Consider the following 17,580-nt stretch of genomic DNA (forward strand, 5'->3'; position numbering starts at 1 on the left):
GGAGACCAAAGTACAGCCTCACAACATTTGGGAAAAGGTTAAAACTGTCAAGACTGCCTACCAAGTTGAGAGTCCTGGACATGGAACCTCTTATACCCATGCTATTTAGCTGCAGCTCCATCTTCTGCTTGAGCACTGACCACTGGGGAGCATCCAACTCCAGATGCTTTTCCTGCTCTCTCCAGAAAGGAGAAAGGTACAGTTAGTCTACGAAAATTTGTGTTTAAGTTACTTTCTCATTGATACATGAGCTTAGAGATTCCATGAATATTCATTTAGGCCCTTCCACACACAAAAATTCAGTTTGTGGTGACATATGGCAAGGGAAATTTCAGCTCAAGAAGTTGAAGCCTAGCAAAATTATAAACAATCAGAAACAAGGCCTTCTAATGGAAACTGTTAGACAGCCTTAGCTATTGGGCCACTGTCATCTTCACAGCCAGAGAGTGATTTAATCTGTCAGTTATGTGAGCACTAGGAGTGATGAATAGGTCTTTGTACTCATTCACAGCAAGTACGTTCCCAGAATGACATATGATGTGGAGGTTTTTTTTGTCTCAAAGTCCACTGGATCTTTAAAGAGTCAGGAGTCTGCTCAACATGGCTTTCCAAAGCAGCACTACAAAGGACACCATCCATATTCAGAAAGATGGATTGCCAAAGTGACTGACTTGCGTCCCTCCTCCCCAGCTTCACTTGCCTGTTGTTACGGAGGCAACTTAAAAGCCCCGTGTCAACAAAGCAGCCCAGTTTTGCCCTGCCATCCCTGACAGTCACACTTCTTACAATCAGGGTGGCACAGGGACACAACCACAGCTTGTCCATGGCTGCCAGCATGAGATACCACAGCCACAGCGCTCCTCCACGGAGCCATGCCACTCAGACCTACCAGGACCACACTGGCAGTCCACACTTTTGGGGCGACTCCACTCCTAAGGGTGCCCTGCTGTGCTGGCAGTACAGGGAGCAGAGTAGGGATACAGGGCTGCCCAAGCCAGGTGACTTCTTTGCAGAAAGACTTCTCCACACTATCAGTGAGCACAATTTTCTAACACCATTTACTGCTGGAGCAGCACAAGAAGATGGGAACAGGGCCAGACACTAATGTTATATTTTTACCTGGTATAACTGAGAACCGAGTATCTTCTATCATATGTTCAAAACAAATCTTTTAATAAAGCTGGTTACAGCTCTGCCAAGGTCTGGTGGATGCAGTAGACCACCCTCCCCCTGGCAGGTTCCTGGGCTGGAAACCGGCTGGATTTAATTTAATAGAGGCACAGGAGGGCAAGAGTGAGGTTTGATGTCTAGTCAAGGTCATTTATTAACTTGGCTTTCCCAGTACTAGGGAAGCCAGTGGCAACTAGTCCTAAGCCAAACAGCTTTTTCATTGCCATAGATACAAAAGATAATGCACGCCGATTCAAGCAAAATGAGATGATTGTAAGGCTTCCAAGGATACTTCCAAATGCCAGCCAAAAACTCTGTGAAAAGTCTCAACTGGAGATAGATTACTACATGCTACCTACCCTACAACCTTTCCTCTCAAAACAGGTACAACTTCTAAACTCATCTGTTTTACAATTCATATGAAAAACTGGAGTCTATTACTGAACTGGCTACACCTTGACATGCCCTGTTTTATTTTGGCACCACTTCCAAAGACAATTTCTACCGTTCAGATGAATATGGCCTCTTTTTTCTTATTCTTGTGATCAGTCATTTATTAGCTCATAATCCCAGTATGGACAAAGTGCTCAGACTTCAGTCAGAACATAAACAGCATGAATGATGTCTTTCCTCTCTCTTTTCATTTCCTGAACTGTTCTTAAACATACATATTCTTGACTTTTAAGGGTGAGCTGATCCTGGGAGGAGGCACAGCATGGAACAGATTTGTGTGGGTGACTGATGGTGGTAAAGGATTTGGAAGGGATAGGGCACAGCTGACTCCACCAGATCAGTGTTGGAGAAGTGAGATTTTATGGCCACGGCACAAAGGTACCACTCCTTGCTGTGCTGTTGGTGTCCCTGGTGTCCTACCCCAGCAGAGTGAGGTGCCACAGACGGGAAGTGGGGAAATCTTTCCCTCTCCCCGTTTCTTATAGGTCACAGATAGGTTTCTGGGGAACACCCTTCCTCCATCCCCAGTGAACATCTGGGTCCAGGGCCCTGTCCATCTCTGCTCTAAAGTATCATGAAAGGTTTAAACAGTGTTGGTCATCATTATCAGAAAGCACATCATTCAACCGGGCGCAAGACTGTCATGACTGGTTCCTAACTTCTGTCTTATCCAGCCACTGTCCAAGAAACCACTGAGGTGCTGGCAAGCCACAAATTATAAGTAGGCACTTAAATCCATCTCTGTTCAATGAAATGACAGGAATGGAGTGATTAGAGCTAAGTGCATGGTTAAGTGCTTCACTGAAAGGCGTAAACCTTGAACCGAGGAAGTTGTTCAAGGACAGGAGATAAGGAGAGGGGGGAACATTCGCCTACAGTCAGTATTCTGGAGGCACAGGATGGGGTCTACTGTCCAACGTGAATGAAGCCAGCTGCATTTGGGAACGAGCAGTCTAGAAGAGAAGCTAGACTGGAATACTTCACAGGGGTCACATTTGCCATTTAAATAGTGCAGAGAAAGATCATGCAGTACTGTACCTGTGAAGATGCAAGTCACTTCAAGTGGTTAATAGGTTCATTGAACAACCATCAACCCAGATAATTAGATAGAAAGTACCAGCTTCTCGGTGTATTCTCTTTTTTTTGATAGACAGCTCCCAGAAGTCAGGCATGATTTTCATAAGGCGAGATAATAAGCTGTCAGTTGTACGAAGCCTAGAGTGAGCCACACAGAAAAATCAACACAGTCTGAAAACAAGAAACATGTCAAAATGCAAAAACAGTTTCTTTCTTTAAAAATAAAATGAGAGTGTGATTTGAACAAGCAAGCTTTGGCTTACAAGTACTATTCTAGTCATCGACAAAATAGGAAAAAATGATAGGAAACATTCTGAAATTAACTCTTCATATGAATTTGCCCAGTGTCGTCACTTGCTTTCCAGACTTTGTGATCTCATCCACAGCTCCTCTTCCTAGTAGACATCAACTTAAAGAGGAGAAGAAGGAGAAAGAGAGATCACAGGATGGTGAGCGGGAAGGAAACCACAGAGGAACAATACATAATGCTTTTGTATGTTACTTCCCATATACCACACACATTTTGACTCTCAATAAATATGCTTATTTACTTGCATACTTACATAAGTGACAAGGAAGACTTAGACTGTCATCAGGCTGTGTGAGCGGAGGACATCATCTCAAACAGCACACACATGAGAAAACTCATGTAGCCCATGGCCACTGCCGGGGCACCAGGTAGGCCATGGGGACAGAGATGGGCCAAGGCTGGGGGAGCTGGAGCCCAACCCTGCTGTGGCCTTGTTGGGGCAGGGGCTAATGGCCCCAGGGCTGAGGTGGGCGCCTGCGGGGCGGCTAAGCCCCAGTGAGTGGACAGCAACATCAGGGCCTGGTAGTACTCTCGGCGTCCTGGGACTCATAGCCCAAAGGCCTACGTGAAGAGACACGATGTGTAGAGGCAGAGGCAAGTTGTGCTACCTCCGGCTGTTCTGGAGCAAATCCGTCTGGTGCAGGGAGGGTGTAAACTCTCCTGATCCACACGGTGGAGTTGTCCGAAGCAGGGAACTGTTGTTCCCCATGAAGAACCCCGGCACCTCTATTACTAGCAATGGAGAAGAACAGTTTATGCCCAAGAGCCTCAGCTGAAGAAAGATCAACCTGAGTCAGGCCCTCCACTACTTCATTCCCAGCCCACTCTGGGGCTTCCTGTGACACCCCTTTCCAGAGGGGGAAAGGAAGAGGTTGGACAACTGAGGCTATAGTTGCCTTTTCAGCAAAACATTTGCCTCAAAGAGGACCAGACATGTGGGTTTATTCAGGTGGAATACTCTGCATGAGGCCTTTATGTTATTTATTTTTTTTCAGCAGTGAGAGTCAAGAAATTGTCAGCAAGTGACAGTTTGGGTTGCTGGGCTTTAGTGGTTTTTATTTTTCTCCCCTCAGTGATTTGTGCCAACTGTTACTTCATGCATATGGAATACACAACTTCTAGCCTTTCCTCACTGGTGTGAAGTAAGAGTTTGGCACATGTTGAAAACAACAAGCAGAAATTAACTTGCTCTCTCCCATCTTTAATGTCAATAACCACCAGTAATTATTTGGAGTATTAAACACAGTCATCTTGCCGTCACCTTAATTCTCCACATTAAAAAGAGATTATATAACAAATTAGCCTGATTTAGTCTATCTTCCAGGGACTTACCCAGTGGTTCACTCTCCTTTATTAAATTAGCAGTCGAAGAAGCTTTTGGCTTGCAGACATGTTATGAAATCCTGCCCAAGCTCAGACCACCGGAGCTAGCAATTGCTCAAGTGCTTACTGCTCTGGAACCACCTCCTCAGTATTTGCAGGGCCTGAACTCCAGCTGACCCGCCGCACAGTGAAAACATGCTGGTAGACACTTGTAATCTGATCTTCTGACATTTGCCTTCCAGTTTAGAACAACTGATCCCCAGTTCACCGGGGTCGTGGAGTCTCTCAACTCTTTCCTGTGCTTGTTTAAATATAACACAGCATTCAGATTTGGGTATGCGACAAGTCTCTGCTAATTCTCTCTCTTGTGATGACTTAGTGGGAAGGAACAGTTGCAAAGCACAGCTAGGTGCCTCTGCGCCGGCTGTGAGGGAACATCTCTGTTGCTTTCAGTGCTGAGAGTGTCTGCTCGCCAGAAGGGTAAGTTGCAAACACACGGAGCATCTTATTCCTCCTCGGTTGACTGTATGCCAGAGAACTAACACTTCTTTCATAGAGAATTATACAGAATGAAGTCTGCTGATAGCTAGTCATGTGAAGGCCTGACGCAATGCCCACTGAAGCCAAAGGCTGTTTTTCTTCTGCCTTTATAGGCTTTGGATCATCGCCTTACTCAAAACACTAAACCTGTGAGAATTTCAAGCTTTATGGTCAAAATCCATTATTTTCTGCATTCTTTGCTTCTAGCTGTAACAAGTCCATGTCACCACCACAATGCTACATTTGATGGTAAGCAGACCTGTGAATCAGTACAGAAATAATAATTTACTCCTGGTTTTTCCCTTCTTTTTCTTTACCTTCTGCCTTGAGGGCAAAAAACCAACTGCTCCAAATAGACCCTTCTCATATTCATTGGCATAGCAATCCATGTGTTGCTGTGCTAGAATGAGATAAATATATTAACATCCTCAACAAAAAATTTTGACTGAAACTCAAAAATATTACATATAACCTTGATTTTAAACAATATTTCTTACATTTCTTACCCCCCAAAAATGGTTGTTATGTGTCTTAAAGAAAACTTGTTCCTGGTGGAAAAAAAAAAAAAAAAAAAAAAAAGAGAGAGAAAAAAATCATATTCTGATATAATCTTTACAAGATTTATTTTTTTTTTCCAATAAATCTGACCTCCTGTAAGCGTCCTTACATTACTTTGAGTTGCATGCCTTTGCAGCTGATGATGAATGGCTTGCAAAAGGTGTTGGCTGGAACTTGGAGTTACAGAGTTCAACCACTTATCTGCCACATATTTATAGTACAGGCAAGGAAGGGCTGCCTGTCCTCACTGTGTCTGAAGTACTCACCTGAAGAAGTCCTAAATGACTGATTGCTGATGACAGCTCTGAGTGCTGCCCGCCCTTGGGGATTTCACAGTGCAGACATGCACTCTTGGGTACTTCGTATAGGACTATATTCAGTGGTTAGGTGACCACAGCTTTTGGCAACCGCTGTTGGAAGCAATGGGTAGGAGGTGGAGGTCCCTGTACTCTGCTAGCGATCCACTTCCCATTCAGTAGACAAAACAGAATCTGAAGAAGAAAACACAGCCTCTCGTTTTCAGAGTTACTGGTACTTACAACTACCGATTGCAAAAGATAAATGTTCTAGTTGAATCTGGCTTAGACTACAGGGAACAGTTCTTAACTGGCAAGTTTGAAAAGGACCACAGTTGCTTTAAAAACCGTCCTTAGTGTTGATTTCCATCATTTTCTTATTTAGGCTATCTTTTTTTTTTTTTTTTTTTTTTTTTTTTACACATGCAGTTACCTCATGACCTGTTAACACACATTGCTTTGGGAAAGCTCAGTTAGGGAAAATAAAGTCACATTTTCTTCCAGTAGTACCAGTTCCCTTATGATCACAGTTGTAAATGTGTTGACTTTATCCATCTGCCCAAATGACCAGTGATATTCATTGGTGTTTCCCTTTAAAAAGTCTTTATGAGGGGTTGGTTCTGGATGTGTTTTTTGTGTGTGTGTTTTGTTTCTTTTTAAAAAAATAAAAATAAAAATGAAAACCTGATTCTGTCAGATGCTTTGTTATATTCCTAACAGCCTCTGATTTCAGAACAGCTGAACATTCTCATGGGAGGAACATATTGTACCATGCCTCAATATTCATCACTCAAAGTAATTAAAGTCACCCAAAGAGAAATTAATTGGTCCTACAATTGCATAAAATAATTGAACAATTAAGTAATAATTCATCTGAAGTTGTCCATTGTAAGAAAAGCTATGTGCAAGCATGCAATCCGAGATAGAACCTCAATGTACTTGCCTAAGGAGTGATGGTTTACAGCAGATAGGCTGGAAAAATCAAAAACAAAAAATCAACCCAACCCTCAAGTGACAAACCACATGGGGAGCAATGGTGGTTCATGCTGCCTTTGGGGATCTTCACACCCAGAAATGGAAGAATTTGCAGTAATTGTCCTTCCAACCACACTATTATGTGCAGTGGGAAACAGCTTCTTTCAAAACCCTTCACACCAAAAAATAAAACCTTTACCCACTCAGAGTGAGTATTTAAAATAAACAGGATATCTTATAGAAATAGACAGGAATAAAGAATCTGCTTATATAGGAAAGGATTTCTAAAGATAATAAACTGATGATTCAATATTTTAATAAAGTATTTTTTCCCCTAATTTTTACAGTTTCAGGATTATACAATGCTGATTTAAACATCTCCAATTCTGCAGACTGGTTTAATATGATCTGTATGTAAAACGTCCCACTGGTGATGTGAAGTACATGCTCCCCCATGCCAACATGCACAGTTTTAGTTCAGAGTGCAGCAGCTTGTACTTTTCCATCTAGTACTTTTGCTTTTGTCCCCGTTGTCAGGCAGTATTGTAATACTGAAATGTAATATTGCAAATATTATATTTAAAATGTCTCCCATTCTATAAAATGTGCTAGCCCTGTAAAGTGAAATTCTGTTGCAATCCTGATAACAGGGGGCAAAACAACCAGACATTGGCAGTTTTTGTAGAATATTTGTGACCTTCATTTTTAGTGCAGCAGCATGGACAGGGCAGAATTACATTGGCAAGCCCACATACTCACCAAAAAACTTCAGCCCCGCTGGTACAGTTGCATGGGATCCAAAACATCACAAAATACTTCTGACCTCTCTGAGCAGTGATCACCCCTAGTCATGCCATTCTTCAAACTGGAAAAACAAACAGCAACTTGAGATTTTTTATTTATTTTTTACAGAACAAAAGGCAAACAAAACAAAAACATTTCAAAGGGAAAGACTGAGCCAAGCAGCTACGCATTAGTATGTCTCCTCAGAGACATTTCCCAGTCCTCCCCTCTTCCCTCCCCCCCCCCCCAAAAAAAACAACCACCCAACCACAAGTAAACTATGCATATTTATCCACTTGAATTTCTTTTCTGCTATGTTTTGCCTTAAAAACTACAGAGGAAAGGAAAGAGAGGAGAGGAAAAAGGAAGAGGAGACCAAAAAAAAAAAAAAAAAAAAAAAAAAAAGTAAGGGAAAAAAAAAAACCAAAACTTTGTGGGACATATTGTTCAGTGAGGAATGCATTCAAAGAAGCTTTGTGCAGTTCCTCACATTAATCCTATTGGCAAACAGTGGGATTCGTGTTGCAGAGCTCCTAAACTTGGGTCTACAGGATTGCTACAAAACACAAGCAATGTCTGTAGCAAGAACAGAACAACACTAGAAGTGCTGAGGAATGAAACTTAAGAGACTGATTAGCAGTTTTAAGAGTACCATATTCAGGAAGAAAATAGGGGCAGTGAAAAACCGAAGTATGAAACACCTCCAAAGCCATCAAATGCTAAAAGATTCATTCTAAAGTGTCTCTTCCACAGTGAAATATTCCTGTTGCCTAACTTCATTGACAGCACCATTTCCACAGGGACTGGAATCTGATCTGACATCTAATTTACAGAAGCTTATAAAATTTCTTTACTGTAACAGCTCACAAACAATAATGTATTATGGATTTTACATGGGTATTTTATTTTCCCGCAGAAGTCAATAAAGTCGTGCCAGCAGAAATCTTGGCTTTACATTCACATAAAATATTTTATCTCAAAAAGCAATAGAAACCCTAATCAGACTGCATCAGTCTATATTGTTACAAACTGCAATTAATCTGCTCAGACTGAAAAGCCATACCAGTTTTTGACTGAAAGGCATGTCATTAAGTTTCTGAGTTGTTTACATGTAATGCAACATGACAGGAATTTGTGCAGAGATGAGAGAAAATGAGCTATTTGAAATTAACTGTTTGGAATCCTGTCTATAGCTGTTTGCAGTCTGCAGTGAATTGGCGGGGCTGATTACAGGGATTTGTGTGGGTTTTGTGAGAGGGTTTCTCATACTGAGTTGTTCTTTAAGAAATGCTTGGTAAAAACTCACTGCGCCTTTGGGTGCTCAGGTCTAGGAAGAGAGGAAGTCTGCACTAACACCCTCGGTTTATAGCAGAAGTAGTAAATCCAAAATAAGGAAATATATGGAATATATACACCAGGAGATCACACAAATAACATGATTTGTACCTTATATGTGAAGCGTGGCACTTACCTCCCCCAGCCCCCTTACAACAGGACACCGAGGCAGCTGATGGAGCCTGCAGAATGGCTTGGCAAACAGCAGCAGTTAGGCACAACGGTGCCACACGTGTGACCACTGGAGACACTGTGCAGAAAGGTAGAAAGGAGAAGGTCAGACAAATACAGAGGAAGATCTGCAAAGCTGCCTGTACAGTGGCTTGTTGGTGTTATTTGGATGTAGAGAGTCAAGGTGAACACGGGACCCAGGCTCTGTGCTCAGGCCTGGGCTGAATTAATGTAGGTATATCCCATTTGGAAAAGCCCCCTCAGTGGTGCAGTGTTTTACCCCCTTACCCTGTGGGTTAGTTCAGCAGGGAGGCAGGCAAGAGGTCTTCACTCTCCAAAATACAGGAACAATTAGATTTCCACATGATTATGCTTGAAAACACGAACCATGAAAGTTCAGAAAGCAGGAAGCAATTTGAAAGGTACAAGTATTTATTTGTTTTAAACCTCATCCTTGGCATCTTGGCAACTTTCTGATCTGGGGCAGAAGTAGAAGTTTGGGAACAAGGTTTTTGAATGTCTGAGATAAGGTTTAGTCCAAAAATGAGTGATCATGTATGCCAATTTAGGATACCTTGAATAAATAGCATCAGGGATCAGAGACAGGTACACAACATTTTCTGTCACTTTATAATGTTTCAAACTTATTGCTTGAAATATTGAGGACCCCTAAATCACCACGCACTTTGGAAATCTTGATTTAAAACCTTTTCAGTGTCAGAGAAGAATCTTCTTCTTCCAGAGGAGAACCTCCCCATCATCTGGGAAAGTACGTTTGATGAGGAAAATTAATTAGACTAAATAGCAACTTGAAAAATTGAATTCATTCTCAAAGAAGTAATATGCTTATGGAAAACCAACTGAAAGTTAGGGCTTCAAATAAATTTTATTATTATTATTATTTTGGAAGAGAAAGAAATTGCTCGTGTTAAAAAGACAAGTCTTGAGACAGATGTTGTCATTTCTTCCACTGGGGAAAAGCTGGTGCAGAGCTCTGATGAGAGCAGTCACCCTTGGTCAGTCCCAGTCCTCTGGCAAATTTTGTGATCGCTGTTGGACACACAAGGATGCTGTGGTGCCCCCACCTCCCCTAGCACCCTGACTACCTTTCACACAGGTGCTGTGCTGACCCCCAGCTGCTGGTGGCCTGTGCCTGGTCTCTTCCTGTCTCACCGTATATCCAAAATGGCTGAAATCCAATCGCTTCTGAAAATATAGCCTCTAAAATAGCGCTTCCTTAAAAAAAAAAAAAAATCAACAAAAAAACAAACTTGGACCAAACATAATGCTATGAAAAGCCTTCTCTCTAAATAGTTCCTCTGATGAATACAGTAATGGAAAGAAACAGAGTACATTGAAGCAAATCTATCCCATGTTAATTATGTTGCTTTTTCCCTTAGGAGACAGTGTTGGGTATATGGCAGAACACAAACTGCTGAAAAATAAAATGTGCTGCAGAACTGGAATCTTGTTAGTCGCTGCTTAATGTTTAGCCTTTCACTCGCAAGCTGGGAGAGATGGCAGTCCATGTAGGAAACACCATGTCTCTGCCAGGCTGTGCACAATGGGTAATCACACAGTCTGCAGGCACTGCACACACATGCACTTGTTCGTGCCAAGACCCCAAAAAAAAGTGTTTTGGGGGCACAAACATACAAGCAGCTGCTGCAGCAATCTGAGGTGCTGTTGTTACCACCTCCATGCCTCTTTCTATTCTACGGAGAGGCAAGTGAAAAATAAAACCTCACGAAATTCTTAGAATTATATATACTTAGAATACAACTGATACGGACTTTTGTCCAAATTAAAGTACGTCTGCCTGACTAGTGGCACTTGCCCAACTAGCTAATGAGACATCTACTTCTTATTCTTTACTCATAAGAAGCTGTTCCATGTATGCTTCATGGCTAACAAAACACCTCTACAACTAAGCTTAACACTTGAAGCTGCCGCTCTCAATTTTGAAATGCCGTGTAACACACCCGCGTCCCAGTCATAACGCAGTATGAACAGTGGGCATCAGTGACCATGTGCCCACATAGAGCTGATGAAATACCAGAGCTGAGCCTTACATTTTGCATTCCAGCAGAGAATACTGATGTAAACAGCAATCCAGCAACTCATCCACTACAGCCTAGAGCCTACCATTGCAATGAAGAACCAACAGACAACGTTGTCCCCAGCTCATCCCTCAAGAGCAGGCTGTAGCCCAGAGCAGTCGCTGTGATCCACCCGGCTGCCATCTGCTTGAAGTTTTCCCTTGCACACCAAGGTTCAGCTAGGGAACTGGAGATTTGAAAGTCTGAGTCAGAGCTTGGGTGGAAAAGCAGTTTTCAAGGGAACTAATCTCCCACCCTGGTCCAAAGCATCATGAAATTGTCAAAAGCATCAGATGCCAGTGCTGGACAGGATAAATATACCAGCATTTATTAGTGATACGAGTCAGCAGATCATTTCTTGCCTTGAAGAGTCAAAAAGTTTGCAGCTTTCAGACTTCCTGTAAAATTATAGCCACTCTCACTTCACCACCTTGATCACAGAAGTGTTTAAGTTCACCCCTGAAACAGAGCCTTTTGTTGTTGTTGTTGTTGTTTTGTTTTTTAATCAAGCCAGGCAACCAGCAGTGGACAGGACAATGCCCTACAACTGGACAAGCTTTCCTGGAACAAACACACGTAACTAGGCATTTGGGTAACAAGATCCAGAGTTCCTCAAGCCAGAAAGTCCAGGCCAAACTCGATTAAGCCTTCAGCAGGAGAGGGCATATTTTCCTCTTGATATTCTTTCCTCCAGACATTTCAAATTCCCTTTTTTTGTCTCTTGTTCTTTCTGTAAATTGTTCCTCAGCCTGTGTTTCCTAGGCAGCTCATGCTGGTGGGAGTCATTTCTGCGATGCCAGTGTTCCTTTCATGAGTCTGCCTCAGCTCAAGGCAAAGAGCGTGAGCCTATTTGAGACTGAAATGCTATTCTGCACCACGTTAGATCAACGAGGTACAAATATTCTCGTGTTTTCTTGTCTTTCAGCATAGCACAAGAGTCCCACCCATTTCATCCCATTATAAAAAGCGTATATGCAGGGAAACAAAAGCATGCCCAGCACTATCAAAATGACAGAACGTTCTCACGTTCTGCTTGTTGACACTCCAGTCACGATCAGTTTTTGATGTACGCAATGAGGAATCCACATTTATCAGGAAAATCTTTCCATGACAGAGCTAGTAGCTTGAAGTTCGTATGTCCTGAGGTAAAAAAAACTGCTGCAGTAATCTACTCTAAGTGTCACACAGGACATGTTCAGACCTAGTGCAGACCAAAGAACGGTGTGAGGTAAATAATACCTAAAGTGCAGCTGCCAATCACTGTGTCACAGGCATGTTCCATGTTTCTGAGCCACCAAGGTCATGTTCACTTTCCTTATCAAATTTTACACAGTGACTTCAGATTTTTTAAATATATTTTCAATATCTGAACCCAGAATTTTCCACACTTGAGTTTTCAGGACTGTCCTAACCCATATTTTGATCCCAGAATGGAAAGGCTTATTCATTTTCTTTCCTTTCATTACTTAAGTAGTTGAAATATATTTTTCTTTGTAATTCCTTGCAGCCCAGAGTTGATGGCAGTAATCAACCAGCTTACAATTATTGGAAATAATTTTGGCTATAAGCCAAGTCCTGTATTACAGCCTTAAGGATGCTTCCATGCAGAACAAGACATGGAAAGCATTCGGGTGGCTTAGCAGGATTTCCACACAGCTCCAGAGAGCAGATATTATGGAAACTCTGCAACCTTTTGAACATAGCACGTTCTCCTTCTTTCTTGGCATTTCAAACCTATGAGGCTTCATGATCAAAGCCCTAGCACACTCCAAATAATAAAGGAATCACCAGACACTCTACCTTGATGTCAGGATCCTGTTTCTCACGTAATTTTTGGCTGATGACTGGGGTGGAGACACAGGGGTAAAGCAACACTTGAGCAGCATTGCAGAAACCTAGACTGAAGTTTTTCATACTTCACTGAAGTCCAAGGCCATTTACGTGCTTTGCTGAACACACTAAGATCAGAGACATTAGACTGGGAAGTACAAGGAAACCAGCAGGGCCCAAAGCAACAGCTCACAATAACCAGCCACTGAGAAGCTCACAAAGGACTGGGGGTCACAGACTGTGTCTAGCACCTGCTAGAGTGTTCCTAGGGGTGCACTGAAGATGAAGATCTACAGCACTTGATGGCCAGATTTTCTCAGCTCAGGCCTAGTTCAGTCTGAGCCTGAGCAGGAAATGCCAGAACCCTTTGGCAAGGCCCAAGATCTGTGCAAGGTAAGATCTTGGTAATTCTTTCTGCCAGACATTGTCACCACAAGACCAAGGAGAAACTGTTCAAAGGGCCAGGACCTTGTCATGCTTCATGGTGAGCCTGCTCTGGGAGGACCCTACGCAGCAGGCTCACTCACTGATTTCTTCAAAGAATATCCACCAGTCATCATGAAGTTACTGGTAAGGATCCTATCATTGAGAAAGGATCAGACAGATGGCCACAAAGCCTCGTGGCACCCTGGGTGAATTTCACAGAGCAATATGAACAAGCCATGAGTCCATGCTCTATCACGGGCACAATGTCCAGAAAGATTTGGGATTTTCTGCTCCAGCTCTGCTTTAAAACCAGGTAGTTTTCTTCCTCCCATTACTCTTACTGGTTGTAGATTGCCATTGCTTTGACAATTAGAAAGTTTTTCTAATTGCCAGTGTAAATGTATTCTGTTCAGTTTAATGCCCTTTGCTTAAAATGGTCTTTTTCCCCTTCAGCGATTACCCCTCTAATGTTCTCTTAGCAAGTGTCTGACCTTGAGTTGGGCAGCTAGCCTCATTCTCCTCACTCTGCTGGAGACAGACTAGGAAAACCCCATTTCCCATGTTTTCCTTGATCCCTGATATTGATTCTGGCTCTGACTGCTGTCCTCCCCAGAGGAGGCATCCCTCCAGGAAAAAGAGATTCAAAGGAGGAGGTCACAGTGTTAGCAAAGGCCAAGGTCTTCCTGTCCACCGACCCCATTAGGCTGAGATGCTCATAGCAGTGCTATGATATTGCCCCAGTGACACTTCTCCCCCTCGCTGGGAAGCACTATTTCTCCATGGATTCTCTCTTCTTGCCTAAACAGAAGATGCATCACCAAATGTTGTGACATATTCAGGGAAAATTATTATTATTCCTTTTGTATGTAACAGATCAATATACCACAGACTTGCAGCAACCAGATTAGAAAGTAATAGAACAAACTTAGGAAAATGAAGAGGAAAAACCCCAAATTATAAATGAAACAAGCCTTGCCTCCAACCTTACATTTAAGCCAACAAATATATTAAAACATGTTTTTAACTGCTAAGTATTGGCAAGCATAGCCAATCCTAGAGCAATCACAGAGCAATAAAATAGCAGCCATAAAAAACAGATTGGATGCTATGAGATAAACCGCAGCACATCAATTTACACAATTAATAACTGCCAGAATAATTGCAATTCATTTAGGAGTTGGAATCAAATCGCAAATCAGTCCCAGAAATGTGTTAAATAACAAATACCAATTTTAATACAGAATTGCTGAGTATGGCATTAGTAATTGTAAGGAGTGTTGTAAATACAGATGCTAATCCCCTAGTGTTGCTCACAGTATTATTTACACATTTTGCACTAACACTTTGTCCCCACTGGTGTCACATACAACAGTATTTATTCCCAAAGTGCTGTGTTATTACTTTTGGATTTCCAGGTACCTACTTTGCCTATTGTTCAGTGGACTACTGCCATATCTTTTGCCCAGCAGTCATATACATGCTTAGCATCTCTTCTTTGATTCATATCAGAAAAACAGGGATTTTTCAGGCTGCAGCAATGAGTTTCTGTGATGGCAGAACTGTTCCCAAATACCAGCAATTATTATAACCACAAAGCAAAACACATTATTCCTGTTTGTAAACTATGATTATAGGGCCTTAATATGTGTAGTTGTAAAGCTCAACCTTGATTAAAGGTTTAATTTACAGTGCAATACTTTGTACTCACAGCTTGTTCCAGAAGAGAGGGAACATGCTGCATCTGAGACAGAGATGTGGTTGCTGGCTGCCTGTGATGGCTCGTTTCTCGTGAGCAGATGTGGTGAGAGTGAGGCAAAGGGGCATACCTGTCTCCCTCTATTCTTCTATTCTTGTTTTTCACAAGTATGGCATAATGGCACCCTATCTTCTTCATGTCTCAGTACTCAATATAGAAGCCTCCTGGCTTCTCTGTCCTCTCGGATATGACTGCGGGGAATAATCCAGAAATCAATTTTGTCATCACATTCACCTTGAGAGGAAAAGCACCTCCTTCCTACCTCTTCTCCTACGTAACCCTCATGCAGAACAAGGCTGAGGTTTAGGGGAATTCTTGTGCCTCTGCATTTGAGATAATTGTGCTTCAAAAAGAGAAAGTCCCATAACACATGCAATATTCATGCACCGTGGGAGATTTTCTTCAGCTTCACTGAGCTTTGCATCAAGCTTCATATCACCTTAAACTTCCCTCAGTCTCAGACCACATCATTACTGGCCTCTTTACAAGCCTGCAAGGGACCCAGCATTCCCCTCCAAGCAGGATTTCAATTAGCTCCATCTCCATCTTAATTCACCAGGTGATCTAATGATGTTTTGAGTGAGGCCTGTTCCACATCTGCTCATCAGTACTACATCTCAGCCCTTCTATATTTATCTTCCCTGGGATTACAGGGAGGACAGAAGGAGACTGTAAATAGTTTGCACCATTCTTCTTGCCTTATCAAGGGCTTCTGGTATGGAAAAGAGCGCTAGCTGTTTTGAAACCAAATTGCAAAACAAGTGTACTTACTGACAGCGACATCACGGTATAATATATAATATAATAAATGTAATATGGCTGAAATATGTTTCACTTACATTTGTTTACTTGTTTCCTAATTGTAAGATTCCTGTCCATGGCAAAGCAGGAAGTATATTTCTGTAACAGTTTCCTGATGAAAGTAGGTAGGTACATCTTCAGAGCACACCTGCAAGGAGAAAAGCTTTATGCATGCCATACAGCAGATCTGTATTTCAGGTGAAATCCATAGGGTGCAGCTGAGGGCTTGAAACGCTTACTCCACCTCCCTTTCCTTTGGTATCATTCTAGATTATGCTATCTTGTTATTTTGCCTTTATATGATACAATTTTTAAGCACTTATTTGGACAGCTATCAAGTATCCTTAAAGACTCCCACAGATGGAGAAGCAGATGCACTGTAACCATCTGGGGCCAGAACTATGATTAACTTCCAAGTGAATGTGCCTGTAAGAATGGACTGCATATTAGAAATGTTTCTTCCATTGCAACCAGGAAAAACAAAACAAGGTTTAAAAGTAGCCTCTAGATTTGGGTGCCTACCATGAGATTTTTTTTCTGTCTTTTTCATACAAAACCAGCAACACGTCTCAAATGCTGGAAGCTGGTGGTCTCCTGTCCTTAAGCCAAGAGAGATCCTCCTTCTTCTGCGCTGGTGACTTGAGTTGCATTTACGACTCCTACAGAAATGCCTCAAAGGAATTGTGTCCAAAATCACACTAGCCTTTCATAATGCTATAACATACCTTCCCAGCAGGAGAGGAATGGCTATTTTTGCTATCACTAACCTGCAGTTTTCAGTTTCATTAATTTTATCTGCTGTTTCTGTTTATGAAGGAATGAAACCAAGACAGGCAGCTCAGCCAGTTGGAAAGACTGGAGTGAGTAATTGTTCCTCATCTGTCCATGAACATCTTCAGATGCTTTCACCACACCACATTCTATGATATGAATGTCTGTAGGATGATTATCTAGATCTGCAAACATTACCGATCCCATAAGCCAACAACTCCCTGACCCCAAGAAAATAGGATTTCTTCTTTGCTGGGCAGAGAGCTTCTCTTACAGTAGCACCCTGCAACCCCTTTTACTGTAGAACACACTACCAGCTCACACCTCACACACATCCCTCTGGGCCCACAAGCACGCTAGTTACTTCCACCATCAGCAACAATATCCATCTTAGCTTCCAGTTAAGCACTAAAGGAATCTCCTTATCTCCTTCCCCCTACTGATTATTGTGTTTGGTTATATTATGGCTTTCTGGTTCATGTCAGACAAACACAAGCTTCACAGATGGGTGGTGAAGGGTCCATAAATGAAATTATAGGCTGGGCAAAGTCAAAGTAATGAGTAACTAGCCACAGGTAGACTGGCCCAAAGAACAACCTTCATAAGTGATTTCATATACCGCTGATCATGCTTAACTTGAGAATAGCCTCTGTGCTTCAAGAGATGTGAGACTGTATCTGATGTATCCCCTTCTAGCTCCCACAAACTCTATCCCTTCTCCCTCGAGCACAGTTTCAGTCAGAGATCACCCACGTGCCAACTTGGACTGAGTGCAATAGTGGGTCAGGAGAGGGTGTAAAGAAATAATGCAACAACACAAATGGCCATCATGGGGCTAACAGGGGACCCAAGGACTGTACAGGCCAGGCCAGACGAGATGTGGGTGTACACATGTCCCCTGGCAGC

The 17,580-nt window shown here is 42.3% G+C and overlaps 2 long non-coding RNA genes across 4 annotated transcripts in view; one reads left to right on the forward strand and one right to left on the reverse strand.

Annotated features, from left to right (window-relative positions):
- Positions 1–1,330: 1,330 nt before the first annotated feature.
- The window catches only part of LOC118163768, a 34,424-nt gene continuing 18,174 nt past the window's right edge, over positions 1,331–17,580 (reverse strand). For 2 of the 3 annotated variants that reach the window (XR_004749178.1, XR_004749176.1), the window contains 5 exons: positions 15,942–16,051; positions 8,957–9,070; positions 7,462–7,567; positions 5,698–5,922; positions 4,034–5,132 (listed from right to left, as the gene is read on the reverse strand). This is a non-coding gene — a long non-coding RNA (uncharacterized LOC118163768). Of the gene's footprint in view, positions 2,839–4,033; positions 5,133–5,697; positions 5,923–7,461; positions 7,568–8,956; positions 9,071–15,941; positions 16,052–17,580 lie in introns of those variants that run through there. The other variant, XR_004749177.1, reaches the window with a different exon arrangement.
- On the forward strand, positions 4,714–15,162 carry LOC118163769. The gene is made up of 3 exons (XR_004749179.1): positions 4,714–4,813; positions 11,839–11,982; positions 12,605–15,162. It is a non-coding gene; the product is annotated as an uncharacterized LOC118163769 (long non-coding RNA).

The sequence above is a fragment of the Oxyura jamaicensis genome, chromosome 3 (assembly GCF_011077185.1).
Source record: "Oxyura jamaicensis isolate SHBP4307 breed ruddy duck chromosome 3, BPBGC_Ojam_1.0, whole genome shotgun sequence".
In the NCBI taxonomy this organism is placed as follows: domain Eukaryota; kingdom Metazoa; phylum Chordata; class Aves; order Anseriformes; family Anatidae; genus Oxyura; species Oxyura jamaicensis.